At 39.4% G+C, this 24,272-nt stretch overlaps 1 protein-coding gene and 1 long non-coding RNA gene across 3 annotated transcripts in view; both read left to right on the top strand.

The window, feature by feature from the left end:
• The window catches only part of fstl4 (follistatin-like 4), a 353,963-nt gene that overhangs the window by 59,719 nt on the left and 269,972 nt on the right, over nucleotides 1-24,272 (top strand). The gene's annotated exons all lie outside the window — the stretch shown is intronic.
• LOC307136903 lies at nucleotides 12,404-19,222 on the top strand. The gene is made up of 4 exons (XR_013817854.1): nucleotides 12,404-13,702; nucleotides 14,297-14,356; nucleotides 18,061-18,183; nucleotides 18,277-19,222. It is a non-coding gene; the product is annotated as an uncharacterized lncRNA (long non-coding RNA).

The following is a 24,272-nucleotide window of genomic DNA, read 5'->3' as shown; positions in this document are numbered from 1 at the left end:
ACAACAATAAAGACACTCTATTAAATGTCCAACACACACACAAAACAGTATAATCAGATGTCAAAGCACCTCCATGACCCAGAAAACACCTCAGAGCCCAGAGGGTTATAGGTTACATATTTACAATTTTGTTAAAATACATTCTCTTAACTTGTTCATTGACTACTTTTAGTATTATATTCATTGGTTTATCTCCAATGTTTGTCTGGTTTATCTCTCTAGTTTGGGGTGTGGCTACTGTAGCAGGCAGAGAGTTTGGGTGCGGCTACTGTAGCAGGCGGAGAGTTTGGGGCGTGGCTACTGTAGCAGGCGGAGAGTTTGGGGTGTGGCTACTGTAGCAGGTGGAGAGTTTGGGGTGTGGCTACTGTAGCAGGTGGAGAGTTTGGGGCGTGGCTACTGTAGCAGGCTGAGAGTTTGGGGCGTGGCTACTGTAACAGGTGGAGAGTTTGGGGCGTGGCTACTGTAGCAGGCGGAGAGTTTGGGGTGTGGCTACTGTAGCAGGCGGAGAGTTTGGGGTGTGGCTACTGTAGCAGGTGGAGAGTTTGGGGTGTGGCTACTGTAGCAGGTGGAGAGTTTGGGCGTGGCTACTGTAGCAGGTGGAGAGTTTGGGCGTGGCTACTGTAGCAGGTGGAGAGTTACGGTGTGGCTACTGTAGCCAGGCTGAGAGTTTGGGTGTGGCTACTGTAGCCAGGCTGAGAGTTTGGGCTTGGCTACTGTAGCAGGCTGAGAGTTTGGGGCGTGGCTACTGTAGCAGGTGGAGAGTTTGGGTGTGGCTACTGTACCCAGGCTGAGAGTTTGGGGTGTGGCTACTGTAGCAGGTGGAGAGTTTGGGCGTGGCTACTGTAGCAGGTGGAGAGTTTGGGCGTGGCTACTGTAGCAGGTGGAGAGTTTGGGCGTGGCTACTGTAGCAGGTGGAGAGTTTGGGTGTGGCTACTGTAGCCAGGCTGAGAGTTTGGGCTTGGCTACTGTAGCAGGCTGAGAGTTTGGGGCGTGGCTACTGTAGCAGGCGGAGAGTGTGGGGAGTGGCTACTGTAGCATACTGAGAGTTTGGGGCGTGGCTACTGTAGCAGGTGTAGAGTTTGGGGTGTGGATACTGTAGCAGGTGGAGAGTGTGGGGTGTGGATACTGTAGCAGGTGTAGAGTTTGGGGTGTGGCTACTGTAGCAGGTGGAGAGTTTGGGGTGTGGCTACTGTAGCAGGCTGAGAGTTTGGGGTGTGGCTACTGTAGCAGGTGGAGAGTGTGGGGTGTGGATACTGTAGCAGGTGTAGAGTTTGGGGCGTGGCTACTGTAGCAGGTGGAGAGTTTGGGGTGTGGCTACTGTAGCAGGCTGAGAGTTTGGGGTGTGGCTACTGTAGCAGGCGGAGGGTTTGGGATGTGGCTACTGTAGCAGGCTGAGAGTTTTGGGTGTGGCTACTGTAGCAGGCGGAGAGTTTGGGGCGTGGCTACTGTAGCAGGTGGAGAGTTTGGGGTGTGGCTACTGTATCAGGCTGAGAGTTTTGGGTGTGGCTACTGTAGCAGGCTGAGAGTTTGGGTTGTGGCTACTGTAGCAGGCTGAGAGTTTGGGGTGTGGCTACTGTAGCAGGCTGAGAGTTTGGGTTGTGGCTACTGTAGCAGGCTGAGAGTTTGGGGTGTGGCTACTGTAGCAGGCGGAGGGTTTGGGGTGTGGCTACTGTAGCAGGCTGAGAGTTTTGGGTGTGGCTACTGTAGCAGACGGAGAGTTTGGGGTGTGGCTACTGTAGCAGGCTGAGAGTTTTGGGTGTGGCTACTGTAGCAGGCAGAGAGTTTGGGGCGTGGCTACTGTAGCAGACTGAGAGTTTTGGGTGTGGCTTCTGTAGCAGGCGGAGAGTTTAGGGCGTACCTACTATAGTAGGCGGAGAGTTTGGGGTGTGGCTACTGTAGCAGATGGATAGTTTGGGGCGTGGCTACTATTGTAGGCGGAGCCAGAGGTGTTTAGCCTCTGTGTGACCATGACTGATGTGTTACATTGGAAAACACATTCAGTTTAGGTTCCAGAAACGCAAAACAAAATTCGCTGTATTTAGACCTTTAAAGGTTAAACAGGTCATGAACATGTCAAAGCGAACAGGGCATTGCGATGCAACACTACAATGAACGCTTCAGTACCATACAGCATCATCATGCACCCATTCAGAAAGACAAATATAAGTGTGATTATATGTATTTAAGTAATATTGACAAAACAGTATTCAGTAAAACTCTCAACAGTGTCCATTTTTATTAGCTAAAATCGGTCAGAATTGGCCACACCAGGCCTGTATGCAAGAAATAACCAATGCAGTGACACAAAGCCAAATAGGTGGGTTTAGTTTAGGTTAGGGTGGTGTTAATCTGGTCAACAAAACACTGGCGAGCTTGGTAGATATAACAAAGGCTTTCATTTCATCAACAATAACAGGCTTGTGTTCATACCCAGGCAACATATGTGGGGTCCATGTGGGTATGAAATGGGCTGAAAAATGCGCCCCATATAGGATTGTCCGCGGGTTATGTTAAATGCCCACATGGATTTCATTTAGGAGGCCACTTACCACTAGGTGGGACCCAAGAGGGCAACATGCACAAGACCCATCTTGGTCCCAGCTTTAGTTGCTTTCTAAATATCTCTTGAATTTTGATGGTTCCATGTTTGCCCATGCTGTAATTTAATATAGCCTGGGTCTTCTTTTACATAATTTTTTTATATTCCGATGTTATATCTGAATATGCAAATGAGATTTGAGAGCTATAGTGGAGGAGAACATTACAAGTGAATAATGACTGATGGTTGGTGAGCCTGTGAACGGCTGATCTGAAGCAATATTCAGTTTCTCAAACACACTTCCCGTTCTTTTATCCACCCTGAGGAACGACGAGTCATGACGACAGCATGTCAGAGATGCGCTACACAGGCAGTGGAATAAAGTTATTGTCTTGTTACTTATATGTCGATATGGCATGAGCCTCATTATATCTGCCTGAAGACATGCAGCATATATTTGTGTTATTACAGGCTTTCATGGCTGTCTTCTAACCCCTCACAGATATGCAAATCGAGCAGCTGAGCGCATTGCCCAGATGCACATGCGACAGAACAGCCCGCCTTTCATTGTGTCACTTTGTTCATTTCTGCATTTGACAGGCAATTACCAGCATCTTCATTTGCTGCTTTAGGACTGCACCATTATGCATATTCAGTTTGAGCATTTTATTAGGCTGAACAAGTTGGCCATTGCGTTCAGTGTGTGATGTCGCTTTGAAGGGCATCAATCGACAAGACCCTAACAGTGCCTTACGAGCATTTTCTAGCTGTTACACGCGTCTTATTGTAGTGCGTAATGGGATTGAATCAGTGTACGGGTAATGTGTTTTCGTACACCACTACAAAATGTCTGACACATGAGCAGAAATAGTGCACTTCGGGGGGTTTATTGTTGTTGCTTCAATGTAAACAGCTTGACTGACCAGCATTGGCAACAATTAAAGTCAACATTCATCACTCAGAGTGAAACTCTTCTAGAACAAGAACAATAGTAGGGCGGGGATTTATTTTGGCGAATGATTGGATGGTTGGATGGGTGTGGTTTGCTATTGGTGGATTTCATGTGAGTGACAGGTTGCCCCGCCCTCGTGCCAGTAAATAAATACTGCAATAATCCATTAAAAACAAAACAAGAGTTGTCAGTTTTGATGGTGATTTAAATATGGCTGTCTAGCTCATGTTTACACTGCAACAATTCACAATGATTGAGCACATGGAGAAGGAACGAGAAGGCTCACACACTGAAGAGTGTGTTCAGACAGTGAAACAAAAATAACAACACAGACGTCAGTATGGTTTGGGCTGTTTTGTTGTAGAGTCGCTAGTATTAAAACCATGAATAATTTATGAGCAAATGTGAATCTGGCTCAGGTGAACCAACTCTGTCTCTCCTCTTAATTGGATAGAGCGAACAGATATAGCATATCGTATCTGGGCTTGTTTTAGATACTTGTGGTGGTTTCTGGGTTAACTTTACCTACTACAGCTGGAATTTGCATGTGTGCTGTGCTTCAAGACCAATTCCTCATTTATTCCATCCATACGTACCGTTGACCGCTGTTTATCGGATGGACAGAACACCATTTGAAGAAATAGTTCACCTAAAAATTCTGCCATTGTTTATAAACTGTGAGCTGTCATTTAGCATGTGGAACTCAAAAAGAGGCGTTTTCATTCACAACAGTTCATAATCATCCTTAAAGTCCTAAGATATACCATAAACATATCATAAAAGGTATAATAAGACAATTCCCGCAGGTTTCACATCATTGATGCCAAATGCCATTGGTTCTTGCTGGACACAGAACTTGAGCGCTGTCGTTCGGCTTTAGGTGATTCATAACATCTCACGAGTCGACTTTCATATACAGTGCCCTCCACTAATATTGGCACCCTTGAAAATAAATCTGCATTGTCTATCCGTTTGATCTTTCATTTAAAAAAAAAAAAATAATTCACAAAATTCTAACCTTTCGTTGGAGTAAAACAGTTGAAAGTGTGGGGAAATCTCATTATGAAATAAGTGTTTTTCTCTAGTTCATGTTGGCCACAATTATCCTTTTCCTTTAGTCCTTTCCCCAAGATAACAGCTCTGAGTCTTCTTCTGTAAATCCTCATGAGTTTGGAGATCAGAGAGCATTCCTCCATACAGAATCTCTCCAGATCCTTCCAATTCCCAGCTCTTCTCTTCAGTTCATCACTCATTCTCTATAGGGCTCAGGTCAGGGACTGGGATGGCCATCATTTTGTGCTCTGTGACACATTTGATGTTTGTTTAGGATCATTGTCCTGATGGAAGATCCAACCACGGCCCATTATAAGACTTTCTAGCAGAAGCCGTCAGGTTTTGATTTTTTATGTGCTGGTATTTGTTCGAATCCATGATAACACGAATCTGAACAAGAAGTCCAGGACCTCCAACAAAAAAATAGGCCCACAACATTAAAGATCCGGCGGTGTATTTAACCGTGGGCATGGGGTGTGTTTTATCCCATCTGGTGTGTTGCTGCCAAAAAGCTCTTACTTTAGTGTCATCTGACCACAGGACCAGCTCCATCTGAAGCTCCAGTCGTGTCTGACCACTGAATATGCTGGAGTTTGTTTCTGGAAGAGCGAGGAGGATTGTTCTGGAAACCCTCCCAAACAACATGTGGGGATGTAGGGGCTGATACATGTTTTAGTCTTTCTGAGCCCAAGATTCAACTAATCTCTGCAATTCTCCATCTGTGATCTTGGAGAGTGTTTGTCCACTCAAACTCTCCTCCTCTCATGCATTAGGACGATATAAACACACGTCCTCTTCCAGATTCAGAACATCTTTAGTTGAGTGGAACTTCTCAATTATTGCCCTGATGGTGGAAATGGGGTTTTTCAATGCTTTAGCTCTTTTCTTACAGCCACTTTGTATTTTGTGAAGCTCAACAATCTTTTGCTGCACATCAGAACTATAGTCTGTGGTTTTACTCATTGTGATGAATGATCAAGTGAATTTGGCCTTTGTGTTTCCTCATATTTATACTCCTGTGGAACAGGAAGTCATTGCTGGACAATTTCATGTTCCTAGTCAGATGTGCTACAATATGTAAATATGAATGGGAATATACTTCAGATATATTTTACTCATAAAAAATTCTAGGGGTGCCAATAATTGTGGCCAACATGCATAAAAACATTTATTTCATAATGTGAGCTTCCCCTTAATGTCACTCTGGAGAAACTCTGTTACCCATTATTTCAAAACCCCATATTGCTAAAATCACATTCAGATAATCTTGGTATCTTCAGATAAACTATTGTATATTGATTTGTTTTAAATAAATTAATAGTATCATCCATGAAACAAGAAAAAAAAAACTTTTCTTGGCATTGGCATTGTAGTGTCTGTAATATGTAAGTCCTTTTATACCAGCATATTTTATGATTCATTTGAAAGGAGGGCATCTCTATTTATAATCTCCTTCTCTAACAAGCGTTCACCCACCCACATGTTTGATAAAACTCAGCCGTTTGGTGAAGTACATCCCTCATACATGTTTAAAGACTTTGATAGGGTACAGAATCTCAAAGCCCAAAGCTCCTAGTGGAGCCCTGAGAGCGGAGGAAAGGAAATCAGTGGGAAGAAACACTCATCTGTCGTTTGAGGCCCTTGGGAAATACCTTTGTTAAAAATGTACTTCATATTCAAACACAAACGGGGCAATTTGTGCAAATATCATGTGTAATAGTGGGCAGGATCGTATGGACCCCTGAGAAGGGGTCTCACCCCATCTCATCAGTTAAAGTTTCAGAAGTGGGTCGGCAGAATGAATTAGTTGTGTCATTGGATAAGGACATTGGTGGAGGAAGTGAAAGCAGGAATGGCAATGGCTTCTGACAGACGCAGCACTGACGGTTCAGTCTCTGGTCGATTGAACTTATACGCCAGTCATTTCTCAATCATTTTCCTTGTGCGTTGTGAACACGTTTGTATTCAGTAGTGCTCAGGATCATTTGCTCCCTCATCACTAGCTAAGAAACAATCATTGTAAAAACGTGTGATATTGCATTTATACAACAGTTCGACAGCACAAGTGTGTATAAATAATAAACAATAACGGAGTGTCTTTAAAAACCCTATTTTGTGCAGAACTACTTCCTTCCGTTGAAAGTTTGACAGTCGAGCACAAGCCTCTGTTAAAATTCTGAAACGTCACTTTAGAACTAGAGACGAAGGAACGCTGAGTCGCTTCATTGAAGATTATTGAATTATGTAGATTATAATGAGAGAGAGATCGACTAAACGAGTGTATTACCTGCATCTGATATAGCATTCATTCTTCAGGTCAATCTTATATTTATAATAAATAATCAGCTTGAATGTACACAATATATTTGTCTAAGTATGCTTTTAAAAGTTAAGAGGTTTTCCCATGACAGCGCTAGTCAATGCATTTGGCTGCGTCTTATAAGGAGTTGTTTAAAGTAAAAAATAAGGTCCTTCTTCACAACCTTGTTTCAGTTCCTTCTAATATAAAAGTCTTTGCCACTATCTAACGGCGTAATAATGTAACTTTCACTGAAGTTAAAGTCACAATCACTCACAGACCCTTTCTCATTACCAAAAACCGCATATTATTTATATAAAATAAAATATGATTTATTGAACAATAATGTTTAAATGAACAATAATAGCCATTATAAGACATTTGTACAATATGAAATAAACACAACAAACAGTTCAGTCAAAATTACAATAGCAAGTACAGTATTTAAGTGTAATAAAAAGTTATGAAACTTAACTTTGACCCTAGTCAAATCGATTTTACAAGTAATAGATTAATAAGAGCAAATATTGCCCATTTGATGTGCTCAAAATCAATTATATCTCATGTTTCCACTATCTACATACAGTAAGAGCCAGCCCCAAATTCCTGAAGGAGTGACCGAGATGAAGCTGTTCTCTGTGGGTACATGAGCGTGAATGGTCGCTGGCCTGAGCTCACATCTCAAGTTTTCAAATTGGCATATTTGAGGTCTAAACAACAAAATTCTTGCTTTAAAAAAAAACTACTAAAACCAAGGCAGTAACCAAGTCTTGAACATTGGGGGAGACAATTGGGCAATTTCCAATTATGGAAGGGGGGGGTAAAACTACATTCTGTGACAGAATAACAGTAGTATTTGTAAAATTATAGTGGGTTTGCTCCTCCACCATTGACGTTTCCTGTGAGAATTATCCTAGCTCCTCTCCTTCCCCAGCACCACCTGTATAGGGCCTAGTCCACACGTACACAGGTATTTTTATAGACTGATTTTTTCCACATGAAAACGCGAAACATGATATGAAGCGCTGTCAAGAGCATGCCAAACCAACAGGTGGCAATATAACGCTAACCGTAAAGCCATGTTGGCCAATCAGAAGCTTGGAAAAAAGGTTATTGCCGGTTCAGCCAAAATCTCCGGTTTCACTGTCCAAATTTTCACCCTGGCAGGTGACCGGTTTCAGTGTCCGGATAGTGCGTTTGCGTGTGGGCGAAAGGCCAAACCTAGTTAAAAAAGCTGCGGTTTTGAAAATACCTGTGTTTGTGTGAAAAGGGCCTAGATCTGGCCTAACCCTACCCCTACCGCTGAACCTACCCATCACAGAAACATGTGCAAATCAAAACATGTGGCCAATTTTATAAGCCTTTTTATCTAGTGAGGACCAGTAAAAATGTACTCATTAGGTAGTTGTCTTCATATTTTACTATATAAGTGAGAACATTTGGCCCTCACGAGTATAGTCAAACCTGTACATACAAACACACACACTAGCCATTGAGCTGCGTAACAATAGTTTAGTGCAGTATCAAATATTAATGGAGGTGTTTGTGAGTATTTTAATGGCAGAGTTAGCACATTCGTTCTGTCCGCAGCGGAGAAGCAGGGTAAATGCTGCACGTTTGCTGTGTTTGTGCAGGATTTAATTAATGCAAAATGCAAGAGCTTAACTGTCTTTAAAAGTCCCTGTGGTGAACTTAATGAGTCTTGTTAGATGATGTGGAAGAACTGAAGTGCAGGGATGCAAACTTGTCACCTTTCAGCAAAAATCAGCGCTTTGAATCCAAAATAGGTCATTTGTGTGAGTCGGTGGAGGAGACTGAGTATTTACTAAATATTCTTTAAAAAAGCTCTTCTGACACAAATGTCAGCTTTCTTTTCAGATATATCATCAAGATCAAAACAGCAATTATGCTTGAAGTAGCTCCGGTGACATAATCACAGCGGCATTTCTCTGAGTGTGGAGACTGAGCATATGATTGAATATGTGAATCAGATTGCAGTGTTTAGAGTTCATATTCTGATTGGATTATTTTGAATGACAATTAATGAGGTTTTAATGAGACTTAATGAGGGTTATGTCATATAACAGGTGCCCAATTCTGTTCCTGGAGATCTACCTTCCTGCAATTCAGCTCTAACCCTGATCCAACACACCTGAAGCAGATAATGAAGATCTTCAGGAGCACTTGATCATTGCAGACAGGTGTTCTGGATCAGTGTTGCTGAACTCTGCAGGTACTGTTGGTTGATCTTCTGGAACAGGATTGGGCAGCCCTGTCTTATGCCTGCTATAGTGATTTCGGCAATCCTATAAGATCCTTACAAATCACACATGGATCTATTAAACTTGAGACTGTACGATGATGGCACCTATTGAAACTTAGGCTATGACACAAGTTCGTATAGAAGAATAAAATGTCATCAGCATGCACTAGTGGTGAACAAATAGAGTAAGATTAATCGCACTTTGGCAATTGGATTGTATGACTGCTGGGGGAAAAAAGGAGGAAGCGAAAGAGGAGAATTTGGATGTGGTCATGGTTGGGAAAAAAGGACAACTTGGCAGCCAATGAGGTAATAGTTTTAAGTTTTAGCGGCATGTTAATCAGTATGCAATTTCATGTTGCATTTTTATTGGCTAGTCAGTAGACATAGGTCGTAACAGCAAACAAACTGTAAGATGGTCGTGCAAAATTTATGACACTGACAGAAAATTATCACAGGCTATCTTTGGTCGCAAGACTGTGACAACGCCCGTGTTTGAACCTCTCTCGCTATACGATGTAGAACCACCGTTTAGGAGCCATGACCACAGAAATCGTCACGATTGGTCATCTTTCATCTTGGACAGCCCAAAATTGTACAATGTGTACCGGGCATTAGGCTATGTGCAGCATCTGCTCACTGAGATCTACACTCCCGCTTATCAGAGTAATGCAGGATCTAATAGTCAGCAGTCTTTATTTCATAAACAAAGACAAAAATATAATCCACTGAGAACCTAAGGGTAATGTTCCAAACGGGAAAACGATAATCCAACAAGGAATACGAAGATAATAAGAAACGCAGCAGCTTTACAAAGGCAGATTTACAGACAACAACCAACAAGTAAAGAATCAAACACAATGGTGTATTTCTACACAGGAAAACAAGTGGATAACAAGGCACAGGTGAAACTGATTAAACACTATGGAAACTAATGAGGGTAATGAGAAAACAAAGGGTGCATCTCAATCGGTTCCCTCACTCCCGAGCTTGTGAATCAGTATATCATGTACACGAGTTCGGGCACTGGTAAGGACAGTAGGACACATTGGGACACTAGCCGCATTTCCATTACAGATTTGCGTGAAACATTTGCGATATTTTGTAAATGTCGATAAAAAAACAATTGCGAAATGACAGCGTTTCCATTAACCAATGTCATGTGACTAAAACTTATTTTTTTCCTCAAGCAATAAGTCATTCCAAAAATTCTGCCACATATGTTTGGTTTATGTATATCCCAGCCACCGCACTGGCCGTTATTATTAATGGAAGGAGACGTAGGCGTGTTATCCAAGCATTAATGGCAAGGAAAGCCTCTTTGGGAGCGGCACATATACCCCTTTTCCACCAAGGCAGTTTGAGTGCTGGTTCGGAGCCAGAGCCTAGTTTCAAATCAGTTCTTTGTCTTTCGACACCCAAAGCACCAGCTCTGAACCAGGAAAAGTGGTTCTTAAGTAGCACCAAAACATTGCTGGTCTAGAAGTAAGAACCGCTTGTGTCAGGGGCTGGGGGCGGGGTTACCGTGACCAACAAGACCAACACAAACTTGTGACCGCCATTTTCTTCATTTTTGAAATAGCAGCTAATGGAGCTAATAGCTGACTGACTGTAATCTCCGTCTATACAAATCACGGTGAGTTGCATGAATGCGTTGGATTTGCTATGTTTTGATGCCAATGTAGGATCGTAAAGCCATGAGCATCAATAGTAATGCAACGTTCGCCATTGTTGATGGAAGGCTTGTTCGAGATGCATCTGCGTTGTGGAGACCGATTGTCGTATGACATCAGAGTACAGCGAGAGCATACGACTCCTTATGGTGCATTTCCACCAAAGGCGCTCTGCTGAAAACGTCTAGCTGTGGGCGCTTGCGAGCATTTTAGCAGCGTAGCGTTTTTTCAGTTGACACTCTTTTCTTACGGAATATCTGCAGAAGTGTTAGTAGTATATCATTTCACAGAAAGTTTGTTTCTGTATTGATTCTATATAAAAAAAATTTGATACAATGTAAAGTATGTATTTGCTCTGGCTCTTGTTTTAAATTATTTTGTTCTGTTATTATACTGCTTGTTTTCAGTTCTGTACAGTGTTGTTGTACAGTACAAGCAGAATGTGGTGGTTGGTCGGTGTTTTACACTGCATGAAAACACTGAAATCCGGCACTATCCGGGCATGGTATACTCCTGTGTAATTTGATGTTTACCGGATGTATGTGGGAAAAAGCGGATCAGAGTAACACGGAACAGTATATTTCCAGAAAAACCCGGAAACCTCACGTATGCGGACGTATACAGGAATCCGTGAAATTTCCCGGACATATACAGCTGAAACACTGCTGGGTGTGCTAGGACTGAAGACTGTTAGGTGTGAAGAAGACCTTTCATATGTTAATGACTGACACTAGTGCTGGCTGTTCTCAGAGGGAGGGGGGGCAGGGGAGGACTTCAGGATTGAGAATTATCTCTAGTGTAGGCTACAGCAAACAAGCTTTTTGCACAGAAAAAATAATTCTTAAGGCCCTGAAACACTAAACTGAACTAGCAATGACTAAAGCCGACTGTGGGGCTGGTTCACGTTGCCTGGGTCTGGGCCAAACCATCAGAATGGTGTGTCTGGGCCTTAAATCCCCTGCATGAAAAGAGTCTCTTAATCAAATATTTTTTATAAAAACAGTACAAAATAAAAACCCTGTCTGAACATATACGTTCACAAAAAAATCTGAATATGTAATGAAATAAACAAAGAAATGTAATGGAATTAACAAAAGTTTTTTACAGTATTTTCTTGTAATTTTGAATTATGTTTAAAACGATGTAAAATTACAAACAATATCTAAATAAACAACTTGACTGTTATTTTAAGGATTATATCATTAATGACAAACTACAGTAATTCTCATTTTTTTATACAGGAACATCACTGTATTATTTTTCTGTTTTCATAAATAACAAATTCATGCAAAATTACAAACAATATCTGTAAATTAACAACTGTAATACAATATTTAGCTCATTATATTAAAGGTTTATGTTTATGTCCATACTAACAATTTAACATTATTCTTTTTCATTTTAAAGTAAATCTTATTAGTTTTATTTTTACACTGTTAAAATAAAAACCTAAAAAAAACAACAGCTACAGCTGCAAAACAAAAACCGTAAAATTAAAGTCAAATATCTTAAGTCAAATAAAGTTAAAAAACTTCACAGAAATTTACACCACACCACAAAACACCATTTGACCAATTAATTAAATATAACAGCAAATAAAAATAAATATACACATTTTCTAACTGTTGTTTAAAACAAGTTTTTTTCTATATTTGCAAGGCTATTTGCTGTCTTTCCGTGTTCTTTTGAGCGTGATTGGTCAATCTGAACGTCATCCAGAAATCTGGCCAATGACAGTGCGCGCCTCCAGTTTGAATTATACACCCGTTGCCGTTGGAGTTGCTCGTGGCTCGCGGGGACGCGACGCGGTCGCGGCTTCTAATCTTCACGTCGGTCTATTAATGTCATTTAATGGACCATTTAAACCTGTTAAAATCTTATTTTGGACGAATTTTGATTGTGGGATGTCGACTGAGAACGAAAAAACATGAATACGAACAGACTAAGTTTCCAATGGCGGACAGCAGACGGCAGAAGGTAACGTAAATCCCTTTATATTGTTTCTACTGCTCATCAAGATATAACGTTAGTGCATTAAAGTCATATGCTAATCGTGATTAACTTACATATTCTGTTTCTGTGTTTTGTTGTGTTGTAATATTGTTAAGATAGGGCTGGGTGTTATGGCGATCTGATGATACTGACTATTGTTAGTGATTTTGCTGTAAACGTTAACATTACCTTTTTATATTGCGGAATGGGAATATAGCGTATATAACGCAGCACTGACTGTACTAAAACTTTTTGACATTTTGACAAGGAAACATGCATGAATGTAGAATAATGAACGGGACATGCATGTGTTAAAATAAGCCTCTCTCAGACAGCAGGCGATCCCGAAATCAATGATCTTTCTGTAAAATGCACACAATTATCTCAGAAACCTTGCCATGTGAGGTATTTACTTGATTTAAACAGTCAGTTATGTCTTAAGTAAAGTCAAACAGTTCAAGTTAACGTGGGGAATCCCGGATGCGTGTCATTCTGTGCATCAGTTCTTAAAGGGGCTGCAGCTTTGTCATCATTTTAATAAAACAAAAGAATAGAGAAGACCTTCTGCTTCTTTAATAATCAAGTGATATTAATTAATTGAATATCATACAGTGAAGACTTTTAAAGCAGTATTATTCTGTAGCATTTTAATAAAATATCAATCAAAATAAATATATTGTGATATCGTTATTGTAAAATAAAATTTCTCATGTATGTAGAATAATATGGTCATAATGCCCATCCCTACTGTTAGCTAGTTTTAAGATCAAGCTTGTCATAAAATGTAACAGAGTTTTGGAATGATTAATCTGAGAACACTGTCATGTACACTTGTTCAACAGAGAGGACAGGAAACCACCATCCTTGGACTCTGAAGAATTATAGGCAAACCAGGATTTTGGATCTACTGTGAAGTTTTTGTATGGGCCTGGTGAGTATGTTTTGCAAGTCCATGTCCGTAAGTTGATGATTAATATCAAGAGTTTTATCAAGATTCAAGATTCAAGAGTTTTATTTGTCACATACACAGTTATATACACAATATACAACTGGCAGTGAAATGTAAACAGGTCCGCTCCATGGACAGTGCAAATAACAGTTACAAGAAATTAAAATAGAAATAGAATAAAATTAGAATAAAAAGTATTAACATAAGTAGAATTATAAATAAATCAAGTAAAAGATAAAAATAGGAAATAAGATAAATAAAAATATAAAAAATATGTGGATATGATAAGTGAGATAAACTGTAGACTTAAAAATAAGTGGTTAACATAAAATATATATATATGTATATATAAAGAAGTATAATGTGCAAGGTTTATTACAGGTGTTACGCAGTAACAATAGGAAAGTAAAGTGCAGTGCAATGGCAGTATGTGGATGTTAATGTTTAAACTGGATGTTTATGTGTGTGCGGGGGTGAAGTATTAATGTTTTATTAATGATATTAATGTTTTATCAAACAAATTAATATTAATTTGTGTGTGTGTGTGTGCATGTTTCTTCCCCCCTCATGATCCAGAAGTTTTGGATCCATGATCCTGAAGAACTTTTACAGATGTTGACCCTGAATGTGTAAAAGGTAATCTTAAAAATGTTGTCATTATTTTAATGTTCTCTGTTTTTTTTCTGTAATGTAGACGCATGCATTTTCTGTGAAGTTGCTTTGAAACAATATCAGGGTTTTTCCTACATTGAAAATTTTTTGCCGGCCGCCAAAACAAATTTTTGTCCCGCCAAAGCCTTATTTGATCAGTTATTATGATTTATGAATGATGTAGAATAGAGGACTGCTGCACTTGAGTTAACTGAGTGACAGAGAGAACGACCAGTGAGCTCCTACCCCGCTCGCACGCTCTCTGTCTTCAAAATAAGCATTCTTAGCTTTCTAATGTTTCACATATTACGTTCAAATACGTTCACATATTACAAAATCAAAAGGTCGGAAGACCGAATCCATGTTGCATGTGGCGCTATCAGACGTCTTCCTTTAATTACCGCTGGGTGTGAAATGCGCTCAAAAAACATTGACTGATGCTCTGACCAGCTGACATAAACCATACTTTAAATAAACAGGAAATAAATCCTATCCGGTTATGAAGTGTTTTCTGTGTGTTGACAAATCTTTCGCGATGTTCTAAAGACGGGATTCACACACAACGCGTCTTCTAATGTCCGATTCGCGACCTAATGACTCCTCTGAACCGAATCATTTTAACGACTGGTTAGAACTGATCTGTCCAACACTGAACTCACAAATTAGTTTAATCATTTACTCTGAACAACACCTGAAATGAGAACACAAGTGTGCTTACCCAATTTAGCAAGAGTGGATAGTAAGAATTATTTTTAATTATCAACAGTCTTTCAGCTTATTTATGTGGACAATGTGTAGTAAAATAAATAGCCTAAAATCATTTAGTTTAGACTGGAGTGAGGTGAACCCAGAACAAAGTTGTTGTTAGCTAGCTGATTGTATATGGCAGAAAATTAGGCTATTTGTTCATTTTTTTAATACTATTTTTTAATATTGGTAATTCCATTGTGAATATAGACATGATAGCCTTAACAGCACACAACAGAGAGCCATTTACTAGCCTATATTCTAGAGTATGTTTGTATATGCATATGTTCATAACTCATTCACGATGTAACAGATTCTTTAACGTTATTTTTATAAAATATTTACTACATAAGCTTATTAAATACATGAATGTTTATTAGAACATTGTATTAAACAAATGTCATTGTTTTGCTACACTGTAAAAAATAAAAACGGAAAATGTACTGGTAATTTTCTGCCAGGGCATTATCCAGTAATTTAACGGAAATTTCCGTTAACCCTTAAAACACAAACTAATGCCATGTGTAATTCAAAATACACGTAAAACACCTGTAAAAAACCAATGCGGAAAACTCCTTCATATCTATACAGTACATTATGCCCTATTTTTACGGACTTTTTTTACAATGTAGAAAATAGCCAAGAGTGGATAGTAAGAATTATTTTTAATTATCAACAGTCTTTCAGCTTATTTATGTGGACAATGTGTAGTAAAATAAATAGCCTAAAATCATTTAGTTTAGACTGGAGTGAGGTGAACCCAGAACAAAGTTGTTGTTAGCTAGCTGATTGTATATGGCAGAAAATTAGGCTATTTGTTCATTTTTTTAATACTATTTTTTAATATTGATATGATTACCAAAACAAACAATTATCAGTAAATAGTGTAAAAATGAGGAACAAAAACAAACATCAAGGTATCAAAATAAGATAAGCAAAAGTTACAAACTTTCTTTGAATTTATTTCAAATTTATTGTCAGTATTGCGCTTGCAGATCAAGTGGGTAGGGTATTTTTTTTTTACCGTGTGTGTGTGTGTGTGTGTGTGTGTGTGTGTGTGTGTGTGTGTGTGTGTGTGTGTGTGTGTGTGTGTGTGTGTGTGTGTGTGTGTGTGTGTGTGTGTGTGTGTGTGTGTGTGTGTGTGTGTGTGTGTGTGTGTGTGTGTGTGTGTGTGTGTGTGTGTGTGTGTGTGTGTGTGTGTGTGTGTGTGTGTGTGTGTGTGTGTGTGTGTGTGTGTGTGTGTGTGTGTGTGTGTGTGTGTGTGTGTGTGTGTGTGTGTGTGTGTGTGTGTGGATTAGGGGTGCACCGATCCGATATTAGGATCGGATATCGGCCGCGATACTGACAAAATAGCTGGATCGGGGATCGGAAAAATTAACAGATCCACAAGCCGAACACCGAGGTGTTTTTTTCCGTCGCAGCAGAACCTACGTCATTCGTCAGCTTCACGTGTGTCGCATGCTAGAAGGGAGCGAGCCAGAGAGTCGGCTGTGTGGAGGAGATATTTCACGCTTGCCACGCCAACTAGTTCGTCGCTGTTTCGAGGGTATTACTGCAAAGTCAGGGTCTTTCCTGCATTGACATTTTTTTGACGGCCAAAGCCTAATTTGATGAGTTATTGTGATTTACGAGTGATGTAGAACAGATGCTGCGCTTGTGACTGAGTGACAGAGAGACCGATCTGAGAGCTCCTCCCCCGCGCGCGCTCTGGGTCTTCAAAATAATCAGCGTTAGCTCTCATATTTCACATATTAATCCAAATCAAAAGCTCGGAAGACCGAAACCATGTTGCACGTGACACATTCGGACAATTTTGTCCTTGAATTATCACTGGGTGTGAATTGCGCTCAAAAAACATTGACTCTTCTCTGACCAGCTGACATAAAGCATACTTTCAATAAGCGGGAGACAAATTATATCCAGTTATGAAGTGTTTTCTGTGTGTTGACATCTTTCGCGATGTTCTAACAGACGGGATTCGCACACAACGCGTCTGCTAATGTCCGATTCGTGACCTAATGACTCCTTTGAACCGAATCATTTTAACGACTGGCCAGAACAACTGATCTGTCCAACACTGAACTCATGAACTCAGTTTATTAATTTACTCAGAACGCAACTGAAATGAGAACACAAGTGTGCTTACCCATTTTAGCAAGAGTGGGTAGTAAGAATTATTTTTAATTATCAACAGTATTTCATCTTATTTCTGTTGACAATGTGTAGTAAAATAAATAGGCCTAGCCTACAATCATTTAATCTGGAGTGAGGTGAAACCAGAACAAAGTTGTTATTAGCTAGCTGAAAATTGTTATTAAATTGCATATGGTAGAAAATTAGACTATTTGTTAATTTGTAATGCTACTTTTTAATATTGATATGATTATATACCAAAACAATTATCTGTAGTGTAAAAAATGTTTGGTAACTGTCAGATTACTATTGTATGTTTGACCAATACACTGTTTTTTGTTTCCACTGCTACATTTTATTTATTTAAAGAAGTTAGATTACATTCTATTTTAGATTTGAATGCACAATTGTTTTTTAAATAAATAAGAATTCAACACCTTACATACATCTGTTATTTTGTCTTAGTTATGTTTAGTTAGTAAAGTCTGGTGCCTTTAGTCTCTTCAAGGAAGGTATAAGGTGGAAGATATACAGTTTATTATTAATTCAACAATATATCGGATCGGTATCGGGTATCGACAGATACACAAAGCCCAGGCATCGGTATCGGTATCGGGACTGAAAAAGTCGGATCGGTGCACCCCTAGTATGGATGACCATGTCTGTCAGCCACCACCGAAGACCATTTTTGACCCAGGAAAAACCCTGAAAATGTATTGTGAAAAGCGCTATACAAATACATTTTAATTGAATTGTTTTACTTACTTTTATTGCCATTAACTATATATTATTAATGTATTATTTGGCAGGTCGCAAGATGTATTTTATTTTGTGAGACTTTGCTGAGGAAGTATTCTTTGGCTCAGTCTGAAAAGGCCCAGAAAAGAAACACTATGAAGAACATCACACAGAACCGTCAGAGAAAGAGACGGGTAAGTTAAGAAACCGGTTAAGCTTTTTCCCTCCAGAATGTTACTATACTCCTCTCTGAGTTTTAGTGGTTAATTTACTGTCATGTTTTGCAGTTGCTGGAAACCAGGTCCAGGGTTGCACAAACCAACACAGAACCTGTGGAAGACCGCAACTATAGACCTGATGAAGATGAAGATGATGCTGTTGTTGATGGAAGGCTTGGTTAGGCTAGCTACTACAAACCAGACTAGACTGACCCACACTACACATCACATCACCAGCCCATCACGGCAGTTTGAAAAAATGTTCAAAACTCAAACAACATTGTGTTAGAGTTGGTCACAATTATTTTATAATTATAATTTTAATATTCAATTGTTCCATTTTTATATTTTCTTTATTCCTATGTTTATATACTTTTATTGGTTCCCATATATAGAACATTTACATATATTTTATATACACTTTTTAATTTATAGATTTCTTTGTCTCGTTTTAGGTTGTATACTTTGTATGTTTGTTCCTTTTTAGATGTCCATGTTGCTTTTGATCTCCACGTTTTGTATTGTTGTTCCTCTTACGTCGCCTTCCTTTAGAAACATTTTGTCACTTATCTTTTCCCCCATTCATTTGAATGTATGTTTATAAGGCTCTTTGTTCTTTTTATTTGGTTATATTGTTTACTTGGAATATTTATGTGTATTTTATATACACTTTTTTTTGTCTTATAAATGTATTGTTCTCATTTTATATTGTTTAATTTGTATATTTATTATTTTCCTTTTTATGTTCACTGTGTATTTTATTCCTTTACATCTGTCTTTTAAATGCATTTTCATTTTTTTTCCCATTTTGTTTCTTTACCAATTCAATTTAACGTATATTTATGTTCTTTGGACTGTTTATATTTTTACATTTGTTCCTTTACATTTTCATCCCTTTTAAATACATTTAGTTCACTTGTTTTTGTTTCACCATTGTTTTAATGTTCGTTTATAATGCTGTTAAGAATGTTTTTTTTTTTTTTATACCTTTTTAATAAATATTTCAGACTTTCTCAAATTGTTTTGTGTGTATTTTTCTTTTGGGAGGGAGGGGATTATTTTTTATATATATATAATATATTAATTAGCAAAATCTGCATAGCTGGCCTATAACCAATCAAGTCCCTATGCTACAAAACCTAGCCCACCCTTAGCCTTAGAAGTAACCAATAAAGTCACTTGACTGGGTTTTCAATGCGTCCTGTCCTCCAATAGCAGTCTGGGTTTTGGGAGTGGTTTTAAAAAAAACAACCAATCCAGTTTGAGATGAAGGACCAATAGGGGATGGAAGGCAAAGCTGTTTAGAGGTGTGAAAATTTCTCCTGGGAAAAACTTGATGGGATTATTTGCCATGGCAACAAATGGCTGTAGCATGGGAGTATACGGCCACAACATACATCCGATTTGGTACCATTTCGGATGAATACGGACATATACGGATCCATGGAATTTGACCTATCCGGCCAGTATACTCCTGGATTCTTCCGAATTTCAGCAGTGTATACAGGAGTATCCTGGTCCGGATACACCTTTTTTCATGCAGTGTTATTTGTCCCGCCCCTCCTCCACTGTGATTGGACGGCCGGGTGAAAAGTGACAGTGACGAGCACTGCGTTTTACTCAAAGTTGAACATTCTTCAACTCTCGGCGACCAGTAAAAAACGCTCAGCGTTTGAGCGTGAATTACTCGCTCAGCGCCTCGTTACGCTCATGGCGTTTTAAAAATGCAACGCTCCCATTGAAAACGATTGAATACGCCAGCCAACCGCGTGAAAAAAACGCTTTGGTGGACACACAGCCTTATGCTTTTGAATTGCTCATGCTGTATTTTGATATCATATGTTGATCGATCTGTGCAGCGCCGATGCATCTCGAACAAGCCTGGTGTGTTCGTGTTTCCCGCTGAGAAAGATGAGACGTATACAGTGACGTAAGACTGGCTCTGTGGCGGCTCTCTACGACGTGGAAAGGCAAACCGGTTCAAACCGGTTCAACTCCAAACCGGCACTAGCACTGGCTCTGAACTAGCACTGGGTCATGCTGGTGGAAAAGGGGTATATGAGGTGTTTCTGGGTATTTCTCCCTCATATCTGCTTCAAGGTCTTCGTGATCATTTGTGGCATTTCTTTGTTGATTAGAATCCAGTATTCCTGTAATTCTATTGTCTTTTATGAGTTTAATAAAGAACTCTGTCTCGTCGCTTGTCCAAACATACCGAATGATCGACTTTTACTTACGCCAGGTGACCTGTTTCCATTACAGTTTTGCGAAAATTTCCTTTTTCGAATTGCCTGAAAAACCACCTCATGCGAGCGTAAAAACATTTTTACGATAAATGGGAGTTTTTGCGAAATTGGCGCGTTTCCATTGGGCGTATTTTCAATTCGCATTTTCAAGTCAAGTGAACATAGTCAGCATCGAAGCATTTTGCGGTGCATTGTGGGACTTTTTAGGGAGCAAACAATTCAGTGCCATGGAAGGATTCTGCGATTGAGACAGCCCTTAAAATGGCCGACTCCCTGATCAGTGCCCTGACTACTGAACTAGGGAGCTGATTGAGACACATCCAAAGGCAAACAGGAAGTGAAAACATGGAAACAATAGAAACAGTAAGGCAACACAGTATCAAAATAAGATTCCTTTAACACAAAACACACAAGACACAAGGGAAATCATGACAGAAAAGTGGTTTACACTCCCTAATTTACATTGTGTTTATACTTTGTTGTTATAATGAAAGGACCCGCGAGTGTGCACAACTCTAAAGCGAGCGATGAATGAAAACTCTTGTGTTTTGAGCAACATCGGATTCTGACTAACTTAAACGCTTCTAATTGGCCATTGTGTTCACATGCTCAACATATGTCTGTGATTGGCTACAATGATCAATGATTTAAAGAAAGTTGCAAATAGAAACCTTTGATGCTCTTCACAGAGAAAGTGAGCTTTACTGATAAACATGCAAAAACGTAATTACTACAATCTTTATTTTTCACTAGAAATCCAATGAATGTGAATGTGAATTACACACACAGATATCACACATTTGTGAGGCCTTCAAAAACGGTCCAGATGAAGAAATCTTATTAGAGGAGCATTGGATTCATGATCCAACAAGACAGCATTCTCAGATTTAGAGCACACACTCACAAATTGTATTCTCGTAATGCATTATGTGTCGTTTATATTAGCTTCTGTTATCAATGCGTTCAGTTTCCATTGTGTCCCATGCATCCTCCTCAGTGTCCCTGTGAAAGTCACATGGCTCGTTCCCTTCGCAGAGACGTCGTCCTTTAACTAGCAAAACAAACTACCATATTGAGATTCATGCTGATGGATAACAGCGACGAGTGTCAAGAGAGATCTCACGGACACGCGGTCTTGATATCTGAAGAGCTGCTCTCAACAGAGTCGGGTCATCATTGGGGATTTATTCAGATGGGTCCCATTCCATTCATTACCAGAACCAATGTACGGCGCTTAATTATGTTCATTTATAATTGATATCATATCTCAATATTATTTAGTCAGGGACAGAAATATATGGAGATTTTTAGGACAGGCTATCTCACATGATTCATTCATGTAATTTCTCATGGTAGTATAAATAATTTAAATATTTGTCCGTTGGAGGGATTGAGCTGGATAATATGGGATTTTTTACATTTGCATAAAAGGGTGAGTGATGCATTAACAGAGTGAATGTTCATTTAAAGCTATATCATTTTAATCAAGACTGAAAAAGACACATTAAGAGCTTTTGTGTAAATACCCAGCTTAAGTGTTTCTGGGTATTTATTGGTAAGATTATCAACCGTCAAGTTGTAAATAAGATTTGGGCTGGTAAAGTTTGAACCTTATGAGCTAGTAGGTCCCACTTTACTATGTACAAACATTTAAACACATAATTTGATACAATAGACTCATTGTGTACATATGTAACCCCTCCTGTTTGAACCGCTCCAAGCGGGACTCGAACTCGGGTCCACCGGCATGAGAGTCGGACGCTCTAACAAGGAGGCTAAAGGCTGCAACCTCTAGTGTCAGTCGCTAGAGCATCTCTTGAGATCAGAGGAGTGAGGTTTACTCACACAGCTACTACCAGCTGACCTCCGTTACACTCACCCCCCTAAACCTCACTCCAATCTGGGTCACGGCACCAATGTAACCCCTCCTGTTCGAACCGCCCCACTCCTAGCGGGACTCGAACCCGGGTCCGCCGGCATGAGAGTCAAATGCTCTAACAAGGAGGCTAAAGGCTGCAACCTCTAGTGTCAGTCGCTAGAGCATCTCTTGAGATCAGAGGATTGATGTTTACTCACACAGCAACTACTAGCTGGCCTCCGTTACACTTACGTTAAGTCTTTTTTGAAACAACATGAACACAATCAGTACATTAACCCTGTAACAATTATTAGTTTTATGTGCATAGTAGTTAAATACACCGGACCTACTTTATATTAGGTGGCCTTAACTACTATGTACTAACATTTTAGTTAATCATTTTTACATTGTACTTACATTTAAAAAAATACCTCCATGTAATTACGTCTGTAATTAATTTCTGTTGTTACATTTGTAATTACACAGTTGACACTTCCCTTACACCAAACCCTACCCTTAAACTAACCCACACCACCACACCTGTCCCTAACCCTACCCTTAAACTTACCAATACACCTGTCCCTAACCCTACCCGTATCCCACCTCAATATCAGCAAAGGTGTTTTGCAATACAATTTGAACACAGTAAGAACATTGTATTTTTTGATGTAAGTACATAGTACTTAAGGCCACCTAATATAAAGTGGGGCCAATACACCTAATATAAAGTGTGACTGCATCTTCTATATGCCTGCACATTATTATATGAACATTACATTCAAGCTTTCCAGATCTTTTGTGAGGAGCTCAATGCTAATGACGCACTTTTTTAGTGATGTTGGATGTTTTACTGGATAAAGTGCACATCTAAGGTGATCTGGAGGGCTTCACTTCTGTGATTCTGGAGTGTGAAATAAATGGACACGGTCTATTAGCTGAAGATAGATTGCTCTCTGCTGTAGAGAGAACATCCTGAGGTGCAGACAGCCATCCGAGACGCGGCAGTGCCTCAAAACTGGCTAGGGTCCTCAGTTTCTTTCTTTTCAGGCGCTGAATAATGAGAGCCTTTTTGATGGCTTGATTGTGAGACTTGAATAAAAATGTAGATTAATGTAGTTATTCAGTTTTCAGCAGGAAATTATTGCTCAATAACTCACACTATATAACATTTAACAATATATTCAGTCAAAAATCACCTTTTTTATGTGTATTATTTCAAGGGCGATAGATTTTTAATCTAACACAAGCAACCCAGGCTCATTGGAATGTGATTTTCTTGCTAAAGTGATTGGTGCTAAAATGGTTTTATCCAAAACAAATAAATGTTAATCTGGCAACGTTTTATTATAATGCTAGTGTACAACTACCAAACATGAGATAAAAACACATCTGCTGAAACATCAGGTGCTTCTACAAGTCTTTGAACTACTTTATTGCGATATGGCCCAAAAAAAAAGATCAGTTGATAGCGATAATTATCACAATAAATGTCGAATATTTCTTTCTTTCAAGTTTAAAGGCAGATTTTTGTTCCTAAACGAGACTGTTAATTGTGGTTTTAAACTAATCAAGCATTCTGCGTTAGTTCAGGCAGGCCATAATGTCAATCTCCGCTATCAGTTGATTGAAAAAATTCCAACTGTGCCCCTAACAGCTGATCCGATTCTTATGCACTCCATTGGTAACTCTCAAAAAGGGCGCCTTACTTAAGCGCAGCTTCAGTTCAGTCTGCCTGCTCGACTGCTTCTGCTGCACGCTGCTTTGTGACCTACCTGCTCCCCAGCTCCTCCTTAAACTGTGTTTAACTTAATCAATGTCATTCTGTTGTCATTGATGCATACTCTGTTCTAAATGGGGGGTTTCGCTGCCCTCCCAGTTTAAAAATGGGAGGTTGTCCCCAGAATCTGCTGCTGTTCCCTGTCTTGGCTTTTCATGGAGCTCAGGAAAAGGAGGGAGAATTT

The sequence above is a fragment of the Gobio gobio genome (assembly GCF_949357685.1).
Source record: "Gobio gobio genome assembly, chromosome: 14".
NCBI lineage: Eukaryota > Metazoa > Chordata > Actinopteri > Cypriniformes > Gobionidae > Gobio > Gobio gobio.
This window is presented reverse-complemented; position numbering and strand designations above follow the sequence as displayed.